Source organism: Podarcis melisellensis, assembly GCF_964234715.1.
Source record: "Podarcis melisellensis genome assembly, chromosome: 3".
In the NCBI taxonomy this organism is placed as follows: Eukaryota; Metazoa; Chordata; class Lepidosauria; order Squamata; family Lacertidae; genus Podarcis; species Podarcis melisellensis.
In genome coordinates this window covers 11,806,166-11,831,770 of record NC_138530.1, presented here as the reverse complement: position 1 = coordinate 11,831,770, position 25,605 = coordinate 11,806,166, and the positions used below count along the sequence as shown (strand labels likewise).

The 25,605-nt window shown below is 42.1% G+C and overlaps 2 long non-coding RNA genes across 9 annotated transcripts; one reads left to right on the top strand and one right to left on the bottom strand.

Annotated features, from left to right (window-relative positions):
- The first annotated feature begins 9 nt into the window (after window positions 1-9).
- On the top strand, window positions 10-13,670 carry LOC309365988. 7 transcript variants are annotated; one of them, XR_014166358.1, is made up of 4 exons: window positions 10-65; window positions 9,153-9,260; window positions 10,908-11,005; window positions 11,946-13,670. It is a non-coding gene; the product is annotated as an uncharacterized lncRNA (long non-coding RNA). The 7 variants fall into 7 exon arrangements; XR_014166360.1 differs by lacking the exon at window positions 10-65 and adding an exon at window positions 713-749; XR_014166362.1 differs by lacking the exon at window positions 10-65 and adding an exon at window positions 2,565-2,802.
- On the bottom strand, window positions 5,010-25,465 carry LOC309365995. Of its 2 annotated transcripts, XR_014166371.1 has the most exons (5): window positions 25,180-25,465; window positions 19,441-23,176; window positions 19,268-19,340; window positions 17,937-19,111; window positions 5,010-6,077 (listed from the first exon to the last, which is right to left on the bottom strand). It is a non-coding gene; the product is annotated as an uncharacterized lncRNA (long non-coding RNA). The 2 variants fall into 2 exon arrangements; XR_014166372.1 differs by lacking the exon at window positions 5,010-6,077 and having other exon boundaries at window positions 15,280-19,111.
- Between the last annotated feature and the right edge of the window lie 140 nt (window positions 25,466-25,605).

The window sequence follows — 25,605 nt, the reverse complement described above, 5'->3', positions numbered from 1 at the left end:
AATCCCTCCCCAGGCTCGCTTTGCTCCCCATGCAGACAAGGAGGGCGCCGGCTCCTTCAGCCAAGGTTGGTTTGGAGTGGTGGGGGGGTGCAAGGGAAGGAAGGAAGGTTGTTTTTCCCACCCCCCACCCCGTGGGGAGGCAGCTTTCCTCAGGGGGCGACACCTCTCTACCCAAAAGAGGTAGAGATGGATATGTAAGGGGGGACCCCACCCCACCCCGTTGCCTGGCCCCTCAGCGCTCGCCTTTCACATCTCCCGCCTACCTACCCCCCCCAAAGGCTGCTCTGGTCTGCAGCCTCTCCCTTCCACGGGCTTCCCCCCCCCCCCAGTGACTCACCCACCACCTCAGCCCCTCACTCACTCCCTTCCCCGCCCCCCGCCCCAGCCAGCTGCCTCCTCAGCTTCCTCTCTCCCTCCCCATTTCCCACCCTCTTTTTCCTCTCTCTCCCCTTGCTGGTCCCAGTTGCAGCAACACCCCCCCCCAAAAAAAAATCCACACACACTTCTAGGGACTAATTCCCCCCGCCCGCTCTCCTGCCTTTCGCCCCTCAGTAACGGCTCAACGACCCTTCAGCCCAGCAGCCGCATCACTCGCGGCTCGCGCGCTCGCTCTCTCTCTCTCTCTCTCTCTCCACACCCACCTAGCCCCCCCTCCCCTTTCCCCGGCACACGCCTGCCTTCCTCTCCTTCCCCTCTAACGGAGAAGAAGCCAGAGGAAAAAAGAGAGATCCTTCCGCAGCGCAGCAGAGGCGAGGAGACGCCGCGCACTTTTTTTTTTTGTATACTGTATATGCATGTATGTAATCTCTATCCCTCACGGTTCTGGGTTTATCCCTCCGCCTCATTGAGACTGGTAGAGAGGGGTGTGGGGGGGTGAATTAAGGAAAGGGGAGGAGAGGGAGAAAACCGCTGCATGGCGCGCGCGCGCACGCGCCGGCAGCCGCTGCAGTAACGGGCGGCGAGAGCGCGCCCCAGAGCGCCTTGTGGAAAGGGAGGGAGGGCGCGCTGTCTTTCTGAGGTGGGGGGGGGAATTATTTTTATTTTTTCATACATATCTATATCTATATAATATATCTATATCTATCCTATATTTTTCTGAGGGGGTATATATATATATGTGTGTGTGTGTGTGTGTGTGTATACACACACCCTCAGAAGAAATAGTATATTGCATAGATATAGATATTAGAATATTCTATATCTATATCAATTTTCTATTTTTTTCAGGGGTGTGTGTATGTATGTGTATATATGTGTGTATATATATACGTGTGTATGATATATATATATGAATATATATGAGAATATATATATATATATATATATATATATATATATATATATATGCTTTCGTAGATTTTCACGGGTACAGGAATGCAGGTTTTGGTGTCCTCGGGTGTCTTCCCGTGTAAAAGTTGGGGTGTCTAGGCGACGTTTCGACGAGGTCTCACTCGTCATCTTCAGGCTGGTGCTTTCGGCTTCTTGTTACTGGAACAGAGCAGGATCTCAGTGTTTGAGTTCCTATAAATACTGTTGAGGGGGTGTGGTGTATAGCCTCCAATGTTCTGGGCAGAGAGGAAGTTCCCAGGCTAGTGTGCCTTTTCTTCTTTTGTTCCTTAATTACTTGAGGGATATCCTGAGTGATTTCTTGAGTGATATCCTGAGTACCACTTAGGTGGGTCATTAGGTGTGGATTAGTTGCTAAAGTCTTTGTGTATAAGTGTATAAGTGTGGCTGACACAAGCCACAAAACCACAGCTCGCCCCTATACACGAAGCCAAGCCAGAGCACAACTAAGTGCAGTACAGCCATCTTCTCAGAAAAACTCTTCACAAAGTTCAAGAGGTCAAGACACAAAGACTTTAGCAACTAATCCACACCTAATGACCCACCTAAGTGGTACTCAGGATATCACTCAAGAAATCACTCAGGATATCCCTCAAGTAATTAAGGAACAAAAGAAGAAAAGGCACACTAGCCTGGGAACTTCCTCTCTGCCCAGAACATTGGAGGCTATACACCACACCCCCTCAACAGTATTTATAGGAACTCAAACACTGAGATCCTGCTCTGTTCCAGTAACAAGAAGCCGAAAGCACCAGCCTGAAGATGACGAGTGAGACCTCGTCGAAACGTCGCCTAGACACCCCAACTTTTACACGGGAAGACACCCGAGGACACCAAAACCTGCATATATATATATATATATATATATATATATATATCTTATATGACATGCCATCTGGTCAAGAATTGGGTGTGCATGTAAAGAGACTGAGGTTGAATTGCTTGTGAATGCTTATCAATGCTTGTGAATGGGGGAGGTGTTTAAATATTATACTCCCCCCCCCATTTCATGCATTCACTTGCAGGTCAAAGATCCGTGTGAATCATTACCTCTGGCATGAGAGAACCCCCGTGTGGTGGGGGAGGGAAGTGGCAGGATCTTAAGAATTTCCCCCTTGTGGCAAGAATTGGGAGAAGATTGTCTTTTTCTCTAGCTAATTCCCACACCACCCCGGCAATAATTTTTGTGGACAGGATTAGTTCCATTTGTGAACGCTTCCTACCCCCAAGAAGGAACATGAATTTGTTTCAAGATAACACTGAAAAATAATCAAGGTCAGAGACCCTCCCCAAATACATAAACTTTAAACTTCCCTGTGCACAACATGCTATAGCATTCTTGGAAGACCCAGAAATATGGACCTGTTGACTGGGGCACGGTTTATACACTTCAATTATAGGTGCTCATCTAGTTTTAAGTACAGACTCAGAAGATTGATATATCTCGCATTCCAGGTAAAATATATATTGTGTGCATTTCACATCAAGAAAAAGCAGGCAGGGGGGTGGATGTAGCTCTCATTCAAGGTTATATATATATATATATATATATATATATATATATATATATATATATATATGGTGTGTTTCACATCAAGAAACAGCAGCTATGCAGATGAAGGGGTGGGGCAATGCAGATGAGCTCTGGCTCTCTTCTCATTGTTTCCATTGAATTCTATGGAGCAGAGTGAAATGGGCTGCATGTATAAGACATGGTTGAAAGAGAATGCAAAGATTGAGGTCACAGCCATGGGTGTAGCCAAGATTTATTTTTTGGGGGGCGGAAGCAGGCTTTATGGGGGGGCAGAACTGAGTTATCTGCAGTGCAATTGGTCAGTCAGTTAAGTATTTTTGGATATTTACTTGATTGGGCAGGGACAGCTGCTTTTCATCTGGAGATAATAGCACCTTAGGAAAAGAAGAAAAGGGTTAGACCTCCCCTCTTCATGTGTTGTGGTATCCCCAGAATTAAGGGTCCTGCACATGCTATTTAAAAAACCCCAGATGTGTTGACTAATTATGTTTAGTTTAGCCTTGAGCTTCTGGACATTCAGAAACTTCATTTGGACCTGCTACATTTACATCTGAATGGCAGCCCTCACCAAAGTTCAGATTTTCATTACAGCTTAGACATTTCTGCATCTGCATTCCTGTCACAACTTAACTTTTGCATAAAAAGTACAGAGGAGAAACAAGGTTGCTGCAGAAAAGTAAAGGAAATCAAGTGAATTGATTGCCTGCGTGTTTGGCATTATTAAACTCCCAAGCGCTGCATTAACCCAGGGGATTTAATGTACTTAATAGTCACGAGTGCTTATATGCTGTATTGATAAAGAAGTTTTAAAAATCTCACATGAGAATAAAGCCCCAGTTCTTTCACAAATGAGAGGAGTGAAATTCTTTTTTTTTTTTAACAAATTTTTTATTGCGTTTCTTTTCATAATTTTATGCATTCCAAACGATACAGAAAAAAAGAAATACAAGAAACAATTTTTTTTTTTTTTTTTTACAAAAGAAAGAAAATACCCAAAGAGATTGTAAATACTTAATAGTTCAACTATCCTTGAATCCCTTTTGGACTTCCCCACACCTTCCAGGTCTGCGTTCTTTAAATTAACAATGTCAGCAAATTGTTACCTTATTTCAAACCTTATTGTAACTTCCAATCATTATGTCTTCAAATTCAATATATTGTAACTCAATTTTAACACCTTTATAATAAACATAATGTTTTAATTCCGATTGTCTCCTTTTCTCATTTATCACTTATTTTGCCATTTACTTAATCATATTTGCTAAAGCATAACATTTCCTAATCGTGCACTAACTTAAACTTCATACAACATATAATATTTTTGCAGATAGTCTTTAAATTTTTTCCAATCCACCTCAATTGTTTCTTCTTCCAAATCTCGGATTCTGCCAGTCATTTCGGCTAATTCCATATAGTCCATCAACTGCGTCTGCCATTCCTCCAGCGTGGGTAAATCTTGTGTCTTCCAGTTCTTTGCGATGAGTATTCTTGCTGCTGTGCTGGCATACATAAAAAAAGTTCTGTCCTTCTTTGACACTTTCTGGTCTACCATACCCAGCAGGAAGGCCTCTGGTTTCTTAGGAAAGGTATACCTAAATACCTTTTTCAATTCATTATAAATCATTTCCCAGAAGGCCTTCACTTTTGGGCAGGTCCACCAGAGATGAAAAAATGTCCCTTCTGCCTCCTTACATTTCCAACATTTATTATCAGACAGGTGATATATCTTAGCTAACTTGACTGGGGTCATGTACCACCGGTATATCATTTTCATAATGTTTTCCCTCAAGGCACTACATGCCGTAAATTTCATTCCGGTGTTCCATAACCTTTCCCAGTCTTCGAACATAATGTTATGTCCAACATCCTGTGCCCATTTTATCATGGCAGATTTAACTGTCTCATCCTGTATATTCCACTTAAGCAGCAAGTTATACATTCTCGATAGTGTCTTGGTCTTTGGTTCTAACAATTCTGTCTCCAATTTCGATTTTTCCACCTGGAAACCAACTTTTTTATCTATTTTAAAAACCTCTTGAATTTGAGCATAGTGTAAATAAGGTGCGAGAGGAGTGAAATTCTAACTTCGTAGTGTCCCCCCATTTTACTTACATTTTACTTTTAGTGTTCTTCAAATTCAAGTAGCTTTAGAATTATGCAGTAGAAACTAATGGTTGGTTCAGAAGGAAACATTTGGGAGAGGGAAAATTCCAAGTAGGGTCAAATAGCTAAACAGATTATGCTTTTAACCCAAATATCTGGATGATGTATATGTCCTAATTCTTCGAGATTAGGTAGAAAAATCCCTTTCACCAACCTCTTCTGTTATCCACAAAACAAGAGAAAATCATTTTTGTGAAAGAGAAAAGAATAAATTACAGGTTGTAGGAAAACTAGCCTTTCAAATCAAATTTCGGAGAAATTAGAATTAGTGGTATCTAGATCAACATAAATATGATGGATTTGTCAGCAAGAATAAGATGTTATCTTTCCAGTTTTAATCAAATGTGGATCTTGCCCAAGACAGATCATCTTTCCCTCCTTCCCAGCAAATCAGATCTTTGTGGAAGGGTTTAATTACTGGTCTCCAGATGAAATTATGGCTGGGTGGGGGTAGAAGAGGAGCCTGGGTAATCTTGTACTAGAGCAAAGGTCTCATGACACATGAGTAAAACCACTGCCAATAAACTTCTAGCTCTTGAAGGCAACTACAAAAGCATTTTTTGTAAAAGCCTGAATATTTATCTGCTAAGCTTCTGTGTAGAATATAACCCTGTGAACAAATATTATCAAGCTTCTGTGGTTCATCAGCGTAGTCTTTTGTCAAGTAGCAATGACTGCAGCATTGATCATTTCCTGGTTTTTAAAGCTTTACCAGGGGTGGTTGTTGTTGTTTAGTCATTTAGTCGTGTTCGGCTCTTCATGACCCCATAGACCAGAGCACGCCAGGCACTCCTGTCTTCCATTATCTCCCACAGTTTGATCAAACTCATATTGGTAGCTTCGAAAACACTGTCCAGCCATCTCGTTCTCTGTTGTCCCCTTCTCCTTGTGCCCTCAATCTTTCCCAACATCAGGGTCTTTTCCAGGGAGTCTTCTCTTCTCATGAGGTGGGGGTAAATCTTGCTAATAGGAACATCAGCTCACAGCCTATCAAAAAAGGAACTAGCACCTCAGAAATAGATCCTGTCAAAATCTGTTGAGATAATATTAGAAAGAGGCAGTTATAAGAAAATGTCCATATACAGGGCTTGTTTTCAGCTCTCAAAACCTCAGGATTATTGTGCAACTTTTCCCATTCTGTATGTTTGTGAATACTGTATCTCTAATGCATAAAGAAGGCAGATCGCCGAAGAATTGATGCTTTTGAATTATGGTGCTGGAGGAGACTCTTGAGAGTTCCATGGACTGCAAGAAGAACAAACCGATCCATTCTTAAGGAAATCAGCCCTGAGTGCTCACTGGAAGGACAGATCGTGAAGCTGAGGCTCCAATACTTTGGCCACCTAATGAGAAGAGAAGACTCCCTGGAAAAGACCCTGATGTTGGGAAAGATGGAGGGCACAAGGAGAAGGGGATGACAGAGGACGAGATGGTTGGATAGTGTCTTCGAAGCTACAAACATGAGTCTGACCAAACTGCGGGAGGCAGTGGAAGACAGGAGTGCCTGGCGTGCTCTGGTCCATGGGGTCACGAAGAGTCGGACACGACTAAACGACTAAACAACAACAATACATTCTCAGTGTGTGCTGATTGTAGCAATTGATGCTCATTGATAATTTAAGTCTAAGATTGCTAGAAGAAGTTATTGAAACTATTGTTTTGTATTTGGTTGCCATAACTTGAGTCCAAAAGAAGGTGGAACTGTCCCATCCTTAAACTGAACCAGGCAAAATAGCCTGGCTGGGACACAGCTGAGAATGGGTTAAACATGCTCTTTCCTCCCCAAACTTGCTGTCATGCCCCTGAATATCTCTTTTCCTTTCTCCCATATATTATTGTAATTCACTCTGCATATCACTCTGGGACTGGCTAGCATGGCTATCTATTACTGGCAGCAATACTGCAGGGCGGAATGTGTCTGTTGTGTGGAAGGAGTCCTTTCAACATCCATAGCAGGCATTTTTCTCACTGTTTAATAAAATCTCTTTGGAGACAAATAAAAGTGCAAGCCAAATCATTTGCTTTTGGCGATTTGCATTTCATGGCAAGATGCAATTGCAAGAGAACGCAGCTTGTACAGGACTCAGAATGGATTCTACCTAATTCGAATAAGAGAGTTGAATACCACAGGTCAATCAACGCAGTCTCCTAATATAAAGCGGGATTAAACAGTGCTGACTTTAATCTTTTTATTTGTTATCTTTTAATTGGGTGTTTTGTCGTGCTGACTTTGAATTGTCCTAGACATAGGGTGGGTCAGAAATCAAAGCCTGGGAGTTGGGAACCATGGAACTAGCTCCATGAGTCTAAGAGGGTTTTAGACTTGTTTTCTTCTTAAAGGAATTCCACACCCACTTGCCATATGGCAAGCTGCTTTTGAAACTGGAAGGAGATTGTGATGTGGAATCTGGATTAGCTGTTCAAAGAGAAATAAGTAAAAAAAGAAAAAGTTACTTGGCTAATGCAAGCCCTCAATGCAGGTCTTTGGCTACCAGCCAAAACTAATTAAAAAGCTTAAAACCTTCCCAAAAGATCCTTATCTGTTTTTTTCTCCCCAAAGAAAAGTGATAGGACTGTTTTCCTAAACTTTTCTTTTTTTTTATCATGATTTTTATTGTTTTTAAACCATAACAAACAAACAAAATAAAACAGTTTACATCTTATTATCACGGATTCCTTTCTTTGAGACTTCCTTCAACTTCCCCTCAAATCATCCATGCCCTTATTTAACAAATTTACGCAAATCCTAGTTTATATTGACATTATTTTCTCTTTTCATCTTTTTCTCTTTAGACAATATTCCTACTTTTTTCACAGAGCCTTTTTAAACCCAACTAGCGTTATCTGACCTTCACTTATATTTTCCAGATACTCCACAAATTTCCCCCAGTCATCAATGAACCTTTGGTCCTTTATATATCTAATTTTCCCCGTCAATCTGTCCATCTCCGCGTAATCTAACAATTTTGCTCTCCATTCCTCAACCGTCGGTATGTTCTGTTGTTTCCAATTTTGAGCTAGTAGGACTCTTGCGGCCGTTGTCGCATATTGAAAGAATTTGCCGTCACTGTTCTTGATATCCCTTCCTGCTAGTCCTAACAGAAAAGCCTCCGTTTTTTTTTCAAAGGTGTATCTTAGTATACTCTTCATTTCATTATAAACACTTTCCCAAAAACCTTTGACCTTTCTGAATTCCCACCACATGTGGAAAAATGATCCCTCTTTTTCCCTGCATTTCCAGCATTTGTTACAGGTTTTATATATTTTTGCTAACTTTGCAGGTGTTATATACCATCGGTAAAACATCTTCATGAGGTTCTCCTTTAACGTTATAGAAGCTGTAAATTTAAGGACTGTTTTCCTAAACTTTTCAGATAGAATGTAGCAGCTTTTTGCAACTTTTATTTACCTGTACAGAGTCTCTCGTCTGCTCTCTGATAGACACGGGAAGAGTTTCAATTAGGGAGGCATGTTTGCACACAAATATCTTTATAAGCTTGTAGATTTGGGATTGCACTTCATCCATCAAATAAAGAGTACTGTGGACCAGAATATTATTTATTATGAAATAATAAATTTCTGTGTTTGTAGGGTGCCGCAATAGCTACAATCATATACATCTGAGAGTAAGCCTCATGAAGAACAATCAAACTCTATTCTAAGTAGACAGGCTTAGAACGGAGCAGTTCGTTGTTTTTACATCACCGTTTTACTGGGTGTGGGGGAAGTCCCATATTGTGTACTCTGTAGGCTGTGTACTGTACAGTGGTACCTCAGGTTAAGTACTTAATTCGTTCCGGAGGTCCGTACTTAACCTGAAACTGTTCTTAACCTGAAACACCACTTTAGCTAATGGGGCCTCCTGCTGCTGCCGTGCTGCCGGAGCCCGATTTCTTTTCTCATCCTGAAGCAAAATTCTTAACCTGAAGCACTATTTCTGGGTTAGCGGAGTCTGTAACCTGAAGCGTATGTAACCTGAAGTATCACTGTACTGGATTTTGAGCTCTAAAATCCAGTATAGATAATGAAACCTTACGTTTAAACCGTTACACAATAGATAAGACATCAGCTGCCAAAATAAATAACAATTTTTATTATACGGTTGCAGACCATATTTTTTAGAGGGCTTAATCTCTACCTTCAAGATTGAGGATGAAACTGTAGCTCCAGATTGCATCAGCAGAAGTGAGGCCGTGAGGACTGTGCTTTGGATTGGGTAGGACCAAGCCATTTGGCTCCTTCCTAGAAATGTCTCCTTCAGTGGCCATTCCACTTAGTTGCAATGTAAGGGAGAAAGAAGACAACAAGTCCTGCCCTCAGTGAATTGTCTGGGACTACCATTTGGATCCTGTGCTCCCAGGACAGGCTTCATTAGCAGTGAGGCCCATTGGCTTGGATGTCACCAAGTAACTTTTGGCTACTTTCTGTCCAGAACTGCCTCCATTAGTGATCATTCTACCTGGTTAAATAAAATGCATCAAATGTTTGTTATTTTCTTTTAGCATTGTTATTCATTGTTTATATTTATTAGTCGTAAAGTTTTAAGTGTGTAAATTTGCAGGCAAAATAATTCTATTTGTTCAAGTTGAGACATCATGCCAAACTCTGCTTGCACTTGGCATAGTTTAGAACTGAAGCCATGGTTTCAGTTTTCAAACGTACAGGCTAACTCTAGTCTCTAAATGTAATAACCTTCAGAGACATCAAGGCAGGTTGTCAATTCCAGACATCACACTAAACCATAGTTTGCAAAAACACTTTAAATTCCAACAATGGTTTCTTTTCTTTTCCCCCTATATATTTATTTGCGTAGAGACATCACCTTGCCAACAAAGGTCCGTATAGTAAAAGCTATGGTTTTCCCAGTAGCGATGTATGGAAGTGAAAGCTGGGCCATAAAGAAGGCTCATCGCCGAAGAATTGATGCTTTTGAATTCTGGTGCTGGAGGAGACTCTTGAGAGTCCCATGGAATGCAAGAAGATCAAACCTATCCATTCTGAAGGAAATCAGCCCTGAGTGCTCACTGGAAGGACAGATCCTGAAGCTGAGGCTCCAATATTTTGGCCACCTCATGAGAAGAGAAGACTCTCTGGAAAAGTCCCTGATGTTGGAAAAGATGGAGGGCACAAGGAGAAGGGGACGGCAGAGGACGAGATGGTTGGATAGAGTTCTCGAAGCTACCAGCATGAGTTTGACCAAACTGTGGGAGCATAGGCGCCGACTCCATGGGGCTTGAGGGGGCCCGAGCCCCCTCAAAAATTCGTTTGGGGGGCTCTGCCCCCCCAATAATCTCCGGCGCCCCTCCAGCAGAGCGCCATCGCCGCCCCTCCCCCAGCCCAAAATGCACAGGGAGGGGCGGGCTGCATGCCTCCTGCCCTCCCTCCCGAGCAAAAGCTCCACCCAATTTCCTTAGGAGCTGATTAATAGGCGCAGCACGCTCTCCCCTATTCACTCACGAGGAGGCGGCGCCACTTTATTTGCATATTCATGAGCTTATTTATTATTCATGAGCTTTCCCGGGCCCCCCCAATATTTTTTATAAGTCCGCGTCCCTGTGTGGGAGGCAGTGGAAGACAGAAGTGCCTGGCGTGCTCTGGTCCATGGGGTCACGAATAGTTGGACACGACTAAATAACAACAACAACAAAGTTTTTGTCTGTATAATTCTAAACACCATATCATGGGTTCCCTGGTGGTCTCCATCTGGGCACCTCAGCAGACCCACCAAGTGTTGCTATTTTCAAGAGACAGCCCCAGATTTACAAAAGCCATTGTGACACGTCCCTCTGCTGGCTCACTGGTCACCAGAGTGCTAAAAGGTCTGGTGAGCTCCTATGGTTGCATCATTTTGTGTTTGTTACAGGAAGAAGATAGACATGTAAGGAGGATTTCTCTCAGCATCTGTATTCTGTGATAATAGTGAATTCATCTTGAGCATAGAGGTGTTAGAGAGTACTGTGAGTTCCATTTCTCTTTCTTTTTTAGACTTTCAAGGCTCAGAAAAGTCTTCTCCCGTCTGGGAAGAAAAAATAAAATTTCTCTTCTCCCAGAGTCCTCCCCCTTGCCCACCGCCTCCGCCTTTGGGCCCCTCTTTCAGAGGACTACTGTTGTAAACAAAATCTGCCCTTTTTCCCTTATGAGATATCCCTTATGAGTCCTTACGTGGGTTCCCTATTGGTAGGAGAAAATAACAGAGGCCAACCAGAGAATATCGAGAAGTAAAGCAGTTAGTAAGCCTGATCTTTATTAAAGCTGTTGCAACAGGATGCTCCCCTCACATGCAGGAGGATGGAGGAGGACCCAGAACAAAGGTGTGCCTGTCCTTATATAGACATTTTAAATTCCCTGCCCTGGAGCTCAAGACCACCCCTCCATACATCATACATACATCACAGAAGGAGAGTAACCCAAGACCACCCCTCACAAACATCATAACTACATCATAGAAAAGGTGGTCTACAGCAGAAATTTGAATGTTGTTGTTTGTCCTGTCTGCCAGGTTATCTGATAATGCCTTATCTGATTGCCTTTACTGGTAGTCTGCCCATTCCTTTGAATTGGTGATTACCCAATTCCTGCCCTCCCTCCTTGCAAAGAAAACATTTGGTCAGTTTGGGAGTCGAAATGGTTTCAGGACAGTGTTCCTGTGCTGCTCCAGACATGTGGTCCACGTATCTATGTTTGTGCTTGGTTGGTACATTTATGAACATTTATTATATATATAATACCTTAAATTTTTTTATTACACTGCAGATGTAAAACCCTTCAGCGTATAGATGTTGCTTCCAGATTAATTTTAGTCCCTAAGGGTTCTCAAGAAAGGTCTCTCTGTAACTGTTTGAGGCCTGTTTGGAGGTTCAGAAAATAGACATATCCCATGTGGCTCTTTGTTTCCCTATAGGCTCTGCAGACCTCCTGCTATCCTGATCTGCAGGAAGATGACAGGAGGAAGAAATGCCAAGGAAAATAATGAAGGTAATGTCTATTTCCAAGGATATGTTCAGGGTATATAAGAAAGTTCCTAAACAGTTATAATTGCTAGCCTTCTCTTCTTCTCCATTTGGATGACATAATATTTGAAGACATGGAGGGAGAGCAGGGGCAGAACAGCTTTTATACTGACACCATGAACCACAGAACCTGAGCACGGAGTTTGCCCTTGTTCTCTCCCAGCACTGGGCAGAGCTCAACCACGGAACGAACCTCACCATTTCCCCAGTGAGTGTGTCTGTCTTTGGGGCTCAAGGGAGCACATTGGCCCAACTGCAGCATGCTCTGGGATACAGCACTCATGGTAAGGCAACCTTCTGAGAAACAGCTTTTTGGTGAGCACTGCATGCTGTTGTGAAAGTCACGTTACAGCTTGGACTGTCCTTCCTCCGACACAGCCGCCCTCCTGGGGCACCAGGGCTGCCCGGGTCACGGCGGGCTGCAGAGAGCGGGGACGATGGAAGAAGCGCCGGCGCCGCCATGGGGGACCAAGGGGCGGAGAGAGCCGAGCCCGAGTCTCCAACAATGGTTTCTGAATGCCAGCTGGTTACAAACCATGGCTTGTTTATTCAGTTATTGTGTCAACCTATTGTTAAGCTTCATTAACCATTGTTTGGTGTAGTATCTGAATTGAGTGATTAGCCAATGCTTCTTACCAGAAAAAGAAAATCTGCATATGAGAACAGCCTTTTGCACAAGGTGTAGTTCTACTAAGAGCAGAGATGGGAGGGAACAGCTAACAGCAACTGGTGCTAACAGCAACTGGTACTTGTCTTTCTCCCCCTCACCATCCTATAGTTAGTCCTGCTAACCTCTGCATAGTATTGTTACCTTGAAAAGATAGACATGATATAAAGATGAAATCAGTTATCTTGCCCGTACGTAATTAACTGATATTTTCATTCATGAAATTTTGTAGGGTAGAGCATGAGAAGCAGTGCAGCCTGGGCACTGTTACTGTATTTTTCCATGTATAAGACGAGCTTTTTTGACCCAAAAATGAAGTTGAAAATTTAGGGTCAACTTATACATGGGTAGTGCTGAGGGGGATGGGCGAATGGTTTTTTGGCGCAAGCTGGAGATTGTAAGCAGCAATTGGCTGCTTGATTGTTGGGGGGGGGGGGAGAGAATGCCGAAAATCACTCACCCGCCAGAATGCAGCACACAACCGCTCGCGTCGCAGCTGCCTGATCGCTGCCATTAGCCCTTCCGATTCTGCTGCGGCAACCAATAGACAGCTGCACTAGTTGCAGCAAACGGGAGCGTGATTGGCGGCTGCTGGCAGTTATTGAGCAGGTGATAGGTGTTTTTTACGAAGCGAGCTGGAGATTTTAAGTGGCGATTTGCCGCTTGATTGTTTGGGGGGGTGCCAAAAATCGCTCACCCGCGCTAGCCCGAGATTGGAAGCGGCAATTGTAAGCGACGCAAGCGGTTGTGTGCTATATTCTGGCGGGTGAGCAATTTTCGGCATTCCCTCCAAATAATCCTTCCCCAAAGCTCAATCCCCCTATTTTCTAAATTTTGAGGCCCCCAAAATCTTATACATGGGGGCGTCCTATAGAAGGAAAAGTACAGTATGTTTCATGAAACATAACACCTGAGCAAAACAAATTCAAGTTAGCTCAGGATTCCCTTTTTTTTTTTTAAAAAAAAGACAAATTATGTGATAAAATGTTTAATTCTAAACCAGCCACTGTTTATCAAAAGTAATAATTTTCCTTTAGAAATTATGCAGGTAGTTTTTTTCTGTTGAGTTTGCCTGCCATCATCAATACTTTAAAGTTAGCCTTGGCAGGCATACAGCCTGCGATGTCACAGTGGAAAAAGTCTGTTGATCTCACCAGAAACATACAGAAAGAGGCTGTGTTTCTCCCTCCAAATGTTTCTACAGTAAATTGCCTCTGACATATGTTCCAGGGGAATAAGAAATTTGTCTGCAGTGGAGGGACGTTCATAGTTCTGCTAGCAGAGGACTGTTATCAAGAATAAAGAAAACTTCATTTTATTCCCCTCACCTCTCTGGTACAGTTGAAGGACCAGAAAGTTTTTAAAAGACTAGCAGTCCATGAACAGGGCCCTTTCTGGCAATATCAGAACTTTGGACACAGTTCTTATCTATTTTCTCTCTCTTTCTCATATCCAAAACAAAGGAGGTTTAAAAAACTGCAATTTCCCCTTCTGTAATCAAACAACCATGTACACACAGCAGGCAGGCAAGGCTAGAACTGCAGCTGTTCCTAGGACAAAAAAGTAGAAGACGCAAAGTCCTGCATTGGGTTCAAGAAGAGAGGGTGTTCTCTTCTCCAGACGTCCTTTTTATTGAGCTTTCATGATGATATGTGTTCATGATGATATCACGGAGGTTATACACAACCCCACTTGATTATCCAGAATCTGTGCTACTTTATGATTCCATTTCAAGCCATCCCTCCACACATAAACACTGTTTTTCAGCACGATGCATCATATTTATTGGTGGATATCAATTCACTTCATGAGTTTGACCAAACTGCGGGAGGCAGTAGAGGACAGAGGTGCCTGGCGTTCTCTGGTCCATGGGGTCACGAAGAGTCGGACACGACTAAACGACTAAACAACAACAACAAATCAATTCACTTCATTTGTGCTCCACTTTTAATCCAAAGTAAACTTACAATTAAAATCCACAAAAAGGTATGCATTATTAGGAAAAAGTGGAGGTCCTTATGGTCTCTATAACTGATGAAATAGACTGAGTTCCAGGCTCTTCCTTCTAGAATAGCCTTCACGAACCTGGTGCTTTCCAGATGTTTTGGGCTACAATTCCCATCAGCCTGCCTCAGCCAGCACAGGTTGGCAAAGGCTACTATAGGAGCCGAAAGAAGGAACTACAAACAGATGTAAGTGGACTGAAAGTACAGATGCCAGCCCACTGAAGCAAGATATGAGGTAGGGATGGAAATAATTGCATAGTGCTATTTTAGAGAGATTTTTTTTTAAAAATGCAATTTTGGGAGAAGAAAGTGCATACGTATAGAAAATGGGGAACAAGAAATTAAATAGCCAAATAATTTGAGAGAGATGTTCTGAATGGATGCTGTGCTTATCTGAAATGGCAAACCCCATATACATGGTGCCTGGGGGAGATTTATGCAGCCAAACGTAACTGCTTTATTGCAAGTAAGAAAAGGTTAAGGACCACAGAATTATTAATAGCAAGAGAAGATTCAGGTTGGTCATGATAACCCCTAACCTTTAGGGAGGGAGAAGAAGAAGAGTTTGGATTTGATATCCCGCCTTATCACTACCCGAAGGAGTCTCAAAGTGGCTAACATTCTCCTTTCCCTCCTTTCCCTTCCTCCCCCCACAACAAACACTCTGTGAGGTGAGTAGGGCTGAGAGACTTCAGAGAAGTGTGACTAGCCCAAGGTGACTAGCCCAGCAGCTGCATGTGGAGGAGTGGACACGCAAACCCGGTTCCCCAGATTACGAGTCTACCGCTCTTAACCACTACACCACACTGGGTTGTTTCCTGTTCCTCCCTCCCAGTCTCTCTTTCTCCTTTTTGAACCATGTAACTGAGCAGACGTCTGAGGCTATAACCATGAATACCTTGCCTGTGTTGTCTCTGCTGCTGCATAGAGCGATGCATGAGTGAGACCTCTGACTATTGTAAGCATTTAAACTTACTTAAGGTTGTTATCTATTCACCCCAAGAGGGGTAGAGACAGGAGAGCACAAGTGTGAGTGCCTAATATGGGGACATTTAAAAGTATCACGCCCTGTATTTCCTGCACTTTGCAAACGTTACAGGCATTTCTGTTTTAAAATCTGCTAGGAGTTCTTTTGACTAGAGACTGTCAAGCCCCACACTTTTTTGTATTCAGGCAGTCAGCTGTTCCTTTTTCTTTTATAGTTTCCCCCCACATGTGGGCATTCACCAGTTATTTCCTAACAGTGCTATCCAGATGTTGTTGTACTCTCAATTCCCATCAGCTTCACCTAGCATAGACCATTGTCTCAGGGATTATGGGAGTCGTAGTCCAACAACAGATGAAGGGCACCTTGTTGGCTGCCCCTCACTTCGAGCATCCTCCTCTAGCCAGGCATCTTCCAGATATTTTGAACCATCAGACCCAGCACAACACAGTTTATGGCAGGGCAGCACTGCCAAAAATGCAATACAATATAAGATGCTGGGTGTAAGACCTGAAAAATATGCGTGGTTTCAAAGGCTAGAAAGATATATCACACACTTTCCTTGGTGAAGCAGATGCCCTTATAGTAAGTATGGCCCAGATCTTTCATAAAGGATCACCTGTGCTTGCACATTGTGAATTTTGCATTGTGACATCTTTGAGAAGAAAAGGAATGGGCCATTGCCTTCTGCTGCCTTAGTAACTGATTTGCAGCACCGGGCTAACAAGGCAAGACGGTGACTCTAGATTTATTTGAATCTGCAGTTACTCTAAGGAGTTCTGTCTCTGTTTAAACCGTCATCCTAAAACACAAAAGCCTCAATTGCTGCTGAATGCTGCTCCTTTCTTGGCAGGGGCAGGCAGAAGAGATCTCATTACTCCGTTGCTATCACAGCTACTCTGAGGCTGTGAGAAACTGGTAAAATGTGGGCTGGGTGATGTACTGCTAGGTGGGTTTGTAGCTGATTGACAGACCCAACCCAAAGGATGCTTGCTAATGGTTCTTCATCAAAGTGGGGGGGGGGAAGACTAATGGGGTGCTAGAGGGTTCTGTCCTAGGCCCATTGCTGTTCAATGAATGTCTTTTTAAACAGCTTGGATGAAGGAATCGAGGGGATGCTAAAGTTCTGGTATGCATTTGAATCCCTACAGCAAAATCCTCACAGTCTGCAGGTGGCCATAGGCTACCCAGATATGCAGAATGTGGACAAGTCTTTTCAGTTTATTGCTGATTTTAATCTTTTTGATTTTTTTTATACCAGTGTTATTGTTTTACTCCTGTTGTAAAACTTTAGTTTTTTGTTTGTTTGTTTCCAATTGAGCAATGTATAAATAAACCAGAGATAAATTAAATATTCTGTACTTTCCTACCAATAGGACTATTAACGTTTCAATAAGGCTGCAGTCTGTAGTCTATAAGTGCAACTCCTTCCAGGCTGGTTGCTTTCCTGCTCCAAATTGCACCCCACCCCCAGCTCCCAGCTGCTTTTCCTGACACAAGGTTCTACTCTGGAGGCGAGAAATGTTAATTGAGTGTTTCACAACTGAAATAATACACAGGTCCCCGCTCCCTCCACTGTCTAAAGATCTCCACTTTCCCTACTGTAAGACCATTAAGTCCAGGGTCTAAAATTACATAGTAGGGCAAAGAGAAGCTTTGAAAAAGGTGGATTAAATTGGGATATGGCACAGGGGGTGGTGGTGGAGAGAATTCAATCCCACCTTCCATAGCACTGCAGTTCCCCTCCCCCAGCTGCTTTTAACTGGAACAGCAATGACCACAAGCAGCCCTGATGATGGACCTTCCGCATCTATGTCTAGATGAACAGAACACACTTTCATTAGTCAGACCAGAGAATTACTGGCAGGCCTACTAGCAAGGATTTTTCATGCTCTGAAAATGCAGAAGGAAAAGAGGGCAAGACGAAAATGCCAGTAAAATCACTGCAGAACTCTGCTTTCCTCCCTGAGCTCAGAGTTTCAGAAAAACACTATGGGCGCTCCAGATAAAACATGTAATCCACTCTAATCACTGTGCAAATGTTTGCATTCAGCTATTTTTGTTCAGCCTCCTTTCCTCTTGCTGTATTAAGACTAGAGCAATGTTAAATTCAAGAATGCCGCATTTTAATTCCTTGGTTTCTTCAGACCATGACATTTATTGGTTTTGCATTCCCTTATTTTCTTCTTTTGCATCAGAACTCAGCAGCGCCCGAGATACTTACCGTTGCTGAATTTTCCCTTTCTTTTGCAACCTATTCAGAGATAACAGTATATTTTCCCTCACTTGTAGATTTTCAGTATTTAATTTATATCTCCTTGTCAGTTTATGTCTCTGCCCCTATCATTTTAGTTGCCCGGTTTCTCCTTGGACTCCTTCCTGTGCGGTGTAACTGTTTTTTTCCATCTTGTCATTCTGTGGCTTTTTTATGGCTTGCTTTTGTTGCACACTTTCTTTTAAAGGAAGGTTATGATTTTGCATGGCATTTCCAAAACCTTCCCTAACCTTTTTTTATAATGACCTGTGGAAACTATTTGAGACAATGGTAATGATGAGGAACACAAGGATAGCCGAGGAATAATTTATTTTTCTTTTAATGTTGTGAATTTATTTTTAGACTCCTCTATTGTAAATCTATTCTAGGCCATTTCACACGCCACTGGTTTTTCTGTCCAACATTATAAAACTTACAAAGAGTTCTCTAAAAGAGGGCAAATGAGTTCACTTCTTCATCTGAGCATGATTAGACTGGATGTCTCCATGTAGTTTAATTCTGAATGGAAGCTGGCAATTTCTAAATAGTGGTGCAGTGAAGGGGACTCACTTGTTTTTACTTCTTTTTAATCAAGTACAGTAGATTTACATCCTGAAGCAGCAGTTAATGGGTTCAACAAAATTTATTAGCACATGATTACATGCTTGTGAAGAGGGAGATGTGTGTGGCCTTTTCCTTTAGGCTCAGAATGGAAGTTACCTTAAATGTGTATTTGCTGCTGAAAACAGCCCCTGCAAATTTAGTTCCCAGTCTTCTCACTGTAACACCTACATAGGGAAAAAATATGTGACATGCCACCACCTTGTCATTTATCTCACCTCATTCTGTATTGCTGACTGTCCTGGAGCAGATGGGACATAGCAATGCTCAATGTGAGGATGTCATGTTACATTCTCTCCACATATGCTGAAGCGAAAGGACAAAGAATTAAAAAGAGGGCTATTTTGGGCAGCAAACATGATTTCATGGAGCATCTCCTCAACCAAATCATTCCTGAAACTAGTCATGAACCCAGAATGGAATTGATATCTTCTAAGAGTGTTTGCAGTTGCCTTGCTGCCACCCTCTCGGGCATCTTCACGCTCAAGATATTGTACAGTATTTGTGATCGGTTGTTAGCTGTCCTTAAACCAGTGGCATAGCGTGGGGGGTGCGGGGGGGGGCCGGCCGCACCAGGCGCAACATCTGGGGGTTAGGGTTAGGGGGCGCAAATCGACGGGTTAGGGGGTGCAAATTACTTGCCTTGCCCCGGGTGCTGACAACCCACGCTACGCCACTGCCTTAAACCATTGGATGCAGAATGGGCTTAATTGGGAATAGCTGTACCACTGCTTCTTTAAGGGCAGCAGCGACCTTGCTTGACAACCATATGTCAGGAGTGCTCTGTTTCCTGCATGGCAGGGCTTGGACTCGATGGCCCTTGTGGTCTCTTCCAACTCTATGATTCTATGACCTCTCCCTCACATTACAGAATGCCAACACACCCTAGATCTAATTGGATAGCTATAATTAGGATGGTTGCATGTTTAGTGTGACATGCACATGTGGCCACTGTCTCAGCCTCAGGTCCCTGATCTGCAATATTTATTTTATGTATTTAACAGAATGCATATATGAATCTAAGCAGAACCTCTAAGCAGTTTACAAAAAATAAAAATAAAATAAAATTGTAAATAAAAGACAAAGTTAAAAACAGATATTTGAAAAATGCAAAATGTAATTAAAATTAGAAGCTAGTAAGGTGATGGACTATGCAGAAATGGCAAAGTTAACAGCTAAAATAAGAGAACTCAATGATTATAGTTTTGTGGAGGAAGCCTTTTTCGGACTATTTAAAGAAATATAGTTTTATGAATTCGTGAGCAGGATTTGAAGTATGAGCAACAGAAAGAATTAGGACTTACTGTAATATTGTTGTGATATAAGAGATGGAGGATAGGATGCAGCAAAGGGGGAGAAAACAAAATCACCATGGAAATTGGAATGGGAAGTCGACAAAACAAGAGACGAAATTATGTATTGCAGTGTAAACATGGACATTTTTCTTTATCCTGAAATAATAATAATAAAAAAAAATCAGACGCTAAACAGTGAGTAATAGGCTTCCTTGAACAAAAATGTTTTTAACAGGCAGCAGAAAAAGAACAGTGAAGGCACCTGCCTATTGACAATTGTCAAGGAGTTCCAAAGTGTAGGTGCTGGCACACTGAAAGATCATAGAATCATAGAATTGTAGAGTCAGAAGGGATCCTGAGGCGTATGATGGCCCGTTGTTAACCCATCAGGGAAGCTGTCAAGACAGCGAAGAAGTACCAAACAAGGGCGGGACAGCCCTTCCTCCAGCTGTGTGTTGGTGAGCAGAGACCAAAGGGGTTTAGGATTTCAGAGTCGATGGCGTAAGAGAACAGGAAAAAAGTGGCAAGCTAGAGGAAGTGGGATTGGAGCACTATGTAGGCTGACTGGGACAGGCAATAGCAAAGAGACTCAGAGAATAATATGCCTGATTTGTCTGCTGTGCCTTTGAGCAAAGGACCCTCTTGAGGAGTAATGCTGTGCAACCCTCCATCCTAGGCTCAGGTTGTACATATGTGTAAATAAACCATATATCATAAAGACCACCCAGTCTCCACTGTGCCTCATTGTCCCAAAAGTTAAGCATGCCTGGTATTCCTGGAATCTCTAATTGCTTGTCGAGACTGGGGTGGCATGTAACAATATGTAGGCTACACCAGTAAGAGGGAAAAAGAAACTCATTTTATTTATTGGTTTCTCTTAATTCAGTTCTCAGTCCAGCATCCATCTTGAAACTACCCCTAAAAGCACATGCTTAGAGCATGCTCAGTTCCAATTCTTCAAAAGAAACAATTTTGCTTTTGGGCCACTAGGTGGCAACCACGTAAACATGTCTTATGGGGGTGACCTAAGGACGATGTAGATATTTATGGGTAGGCTGCTACAGTCTAGTCTGTTTTATCTATCAGAAAAACTATTAAAATTCTCACAACTGGAAAGGGAAAAAACTCATGGCCAACTTAAACTATCTTTGCAGAATATAAGACATGTTTAAAATGACGGGTTGCTGAAGGAAGGCATTGGGAAGATTATTTTTGAGCTCCAGTCAGATCATCAGTATAGTGAAGTACTGTAAGACTTCTCTAATACCTGCAAGATGTGCTGCTCTGTTGCTGGAATTTTAAGTTAAAAATAGAATGCAATGAGGAGGAATCTCTTAATACTCAGAGCTAGCCCTCAACATTGTTGAAAATCCCTGGGGATAATTCAGAATAATCCAGCTGCGGACTTGTCTGCTTCTTTCTTCACTACAGGGAGTGGCATTTCTTTCCCACAGCTGACATTGACTGCTGATGGGGTTGCTATATACAATATTGTTACAGATCTATGGGTAACAGAGTTTGGGGGTGAAAATGTACCCATAACTGCCAGCATTAGCAAATGTTAGAAATTAATAAGAGGCGTAGCTTTTGGATAATATTTGGAGTATTGAAGGAAAGATGCCAGGCCAGTGGAAAAATACAGGCTGGGGCCTCACCTAAGATAGAAGCCGTTAATCGTGACAGAAGATGTTGATGGCTCATCACAGAGAAATCCTTGGGTCTGTGTCAATAATGTAAGTTACAGGAAAATTCTTAACTCTTAGAACTAGGCTTTGAATAGCAGCCAGAAGGGGAGGAGTTGCTTGGCCAGGGGTTTTCTGGGAAGGAGAAGCAGGAAGTGGGGAGAAGGTCATGCAGGAATGTGGAAGGGCAGATGCCATGAGAGCTGGCCAGAGACAATCTGAGGCAGAAGAAAGCCTCTGAATGCAATGCTGAGCTGTGCAAAGGGCAAGCCCCTCGTGACATGTGAATGCTGTAAACGCTACTTTCTCCATCTGTATCCAGATTGTTGTTGTTGTTTAGTCGTGTCCGACTCTTCGTGACCCCATGGACCAGAGCACACCAGGCACTCTTCCACTGCCTCACGCAGTTTGGTCAAACTCATGCTGGTAGCTTCGAGAACACTGTCCAACCATCTCATCCTCTGTCGTCTCCTTCTTGTGTCCTCCATTTTTCCCAGCTTCAGGGTCTTTTCCAGGGAGTCTTCTCTTCTCATGAGGTGGCCAAAGGATTGGAGCCTCAGCTTCAGGATCTGCCCTTCCATTGAGCACTCAGGGCTGATTTCCTTCAGAATGGAGAGGTTTGATCTTCTTGCAGTCCACGGGACTCTCAAGAGTCTCCTCCAAATATGTGCTAATAAACCATATTTCTTAAAGACACAACAGTTTCCTCTGTGTCTTGATTCCCAGTGAAAACCAGGTCCTAGGGGACCGTCTGGAACCTCCATGGAATTTTGCTACCACTCGGCAGAGATAGGGGGTGGCGTACAACCTTTGTAACAATATTTTTTCAGCTGATAAATTTTGCTGCATAGTACAATACAGGGGTGCCATCTTGAATAAAGAAATTGGGGGGCAATTAAACCCCTCCCGCATAATTGATCATAAGACACGTCACATGCACACCACATGAAGGGCAATGCCCATCAACTTTGGGGAGCCCAGCCCCTTCAAATATTTTATGAAGGGATCTCTGCTCCTAAGAGTTGGCTCCTATGGTACAGTAGCATCATGCCTGGCTGTAGGTTGGTGCCAGACATTTAGTCATCAGAGGATAAAGCAGACACTCCACTCCACAGATCAAGGATTTGAGGAGCAGACAGGATCTCCTGGACCACAACTCGGGATCCCCTTGACACTGCATTAAAATACTGACGGTTTTATTTTCAATCCCTTTTGCAATGATCCCTAACATTGAATTTATCTTTTTCACAGCGACCACATACCAGGTCAACATTTATATCATGCTATTTTCTATGACCTCAAGGTCTTGTTTCTGGTCCGTCGTGGCAGCTCAGACCTCATTAGCGCAACTTAAAGCTACGGATTCATGTTGTAGCATTGGTCATAAGGGAAAATCTCCATTGTTCTTCCCTTTTTATGGCAGGACTTTCTAAATCAGATTTTGTTATGGTACCTTGTTATGGTACCTCCTGTTAATTCCTGCTATCTGGTTTCTTTTCAGCCTTGGTCCTGATAATAGATTATAGTCCTTTGTTAATGTCTTTTTATCTCCTCTAAACATGCTGTCCCAGAATACAAACAATAGCCAAGATGTCTCCTTTGATAGCCGTACCTAAGACATTTGAAGAAACTGTGCTGCATTACTCAAGATTTTCTGCTAATGTAGTTCAAATGAGCATCCCCACACCCAGTGTGCTTTCTTTTTCATGAAGAGGACTTCTGGAAATCATCGGATTGATTGTTGTACCAGAGTCTATACATCACTTCCAACATGGTAGGGAGGTCGCATCTGGGATTGTGCTCAAAATCTGTGGTGCTGAGTAACATCTAAACACTTGTATTATTCATTATTGCCAAAACCTATTTGAATGGCTTTCCTTCCGACTGCTTGTTCCATAGCCTCCATATTAATTTGTATGCTTAGATTTTTCCTTTAACATAAGACACACTTTAAATGGATGGAAAGACTGTTTATCTGAAATATTTTTTGCTAAGTAAGCAAAACAAAAATGGAATACCAGAAACCTGGCAATTGTGCTTGGTAAAGTGTACAGGAGAATATGATGAGTCAATGGTTTTGTCTTGAGTTTTCATACAACAGCATATACTAACCACCTTGCCACCTCTTTTAATGACTATAGTAATTAGTTTGCATATTCTGATTCTTGACTGTATCTTGGAATTGTTCCATTCCACTGAGACTTAACACCCTATTATTAGCTGTCTTGCTTCTCTTTACTGTTAGTAATTATATGGATTTCCCTGTCAATGATCCTTCATTTTATTTTCATTAAGTATTCTTTATTTTAATGTTTATATCTCAGTAATGGAACTTGTTTAAGCTGCTAGGAAGCCTTCCTGACTGATGATTTCTTGCCACTATTCATCCTTTTGATGCTTGTAGCAATTGCAATTTATATGTTATACTATTCTCATCTTGTGATTTCATGTAAAACTGACATACTTTATATTCACCTCCTAAAATCTCATGTAGTTTTATTCTTATCCAATCTCCTTGTTCACAATAATATATAGACAATGTATTTTTAAAAGCTTAATATAAATATTTCATATTTCTCATTCAAAGTATTATAGTAATATCTTTCTAGTACAATGCTTCATTTCCCCTCTTACTACAGGACACAGATCTGTGCACATCTGTTCTTCAAGGATCAAAGAACTTGCTGGATTAACTTGGTTGCTCCACCATAGTAGGAAAAATAGATTTTTTTAAAAAGGTGCCAGAAGTAAGTTCTCAGCAAAGCTGAGAACAAAGAGCTAAATGGGAGATGGGAAACCAAAGCAAAACAGACTAATTAAAAATAGGCCGCAGTAAAATAAGTTTCTAAAGTCTCACATGAGCAAGTGCTGCAAAGATTGTGCCCTGAGGCTTCCTGCTCTTATAGCAATAGAAATCTAGATAATAACCTATAGAAAACTGCATAGGTCTCTGGTGATTAGAAATGTAATACATATGTAAATAGATTCTAACATATTCCTGTGTACACCAGTTGAGCAGGTATGGTTGTGCCTTCAAAAGGCATTTGCAGCCACTGGGAGATTGTCCTCAAAAACTCTACACTCCAAGGCATCGGTATCCCAATAAAGACAACATAAATTAATGGGTTAAATTAAATGCCTATCAGAATTAACATGTCCTTGATGTGATGACAAAAAGACAATTCTTTGTGTGTCCCTTCCAAAAGAAGTTTGAGCACATCAGAACAGTCCTCTGTGCTGACTCCCCATTTCTGGAATGCTTCCCCCAGCGAGGCTCACCGGGCACCATCTTTATTTATATATATATATGTATATATGTATGTGTGTGTGTGTGTGTGTGTGTATATGTAGTTTTAGTCAACAGCTGAAAGCTTCCTCTGTAACCAGGCTTTTGGCCTTTAACCTACTGGGGCACGACTGCCTCCTGAATTAATTCAATTTATCTTGAGGCAGTTTGGTACCTCAAGTGCCTTGCCTCCCTCCATGGTGAAAGTAAAAGCTCTTTTTCTTAATTTTTTTAAATTCAACGTATAGAGGCCAACAAAGTATTCCAGCAACGGAAAAAGACAAAAACGTATTAAAAACCAAATTAGCTCCACCTGCATCCTCACTCACCAAAACAACAATTGATAGCTGTGTGTGTAAGCTGTGGAAATATGACAGCATCATTCTTGCTGAGTTCGTCCTAAATTAATAGACAAAACACATTAACTTGCATAGGCCCTATGTGGCCATTAATACTGATAAGAGGGGGCAAAAGCCCACTGGAGGAAAAGGGGAAATGGATGGGGAAAAGAGAAAAAGCTCTCCTTCATATGGATAATGGCCCTACCGGTTCTCGTGGCATTTTATAAAAACATTTTTTTTTGTTGCCGTTGCACCAGCCCATGAATATTTCCTTCACAGGATGTCTTACCTGCCTTTCTGTTATATATTAAGCAGAGTTGTGTGGCGTTTCAAAAGTCTATCAGGTTCATTGTGGCATAAAGCTTTTTTTGTAGAGCTCCCCTCAGCAAAATGCAGAGTGAGTTACCCACAAAC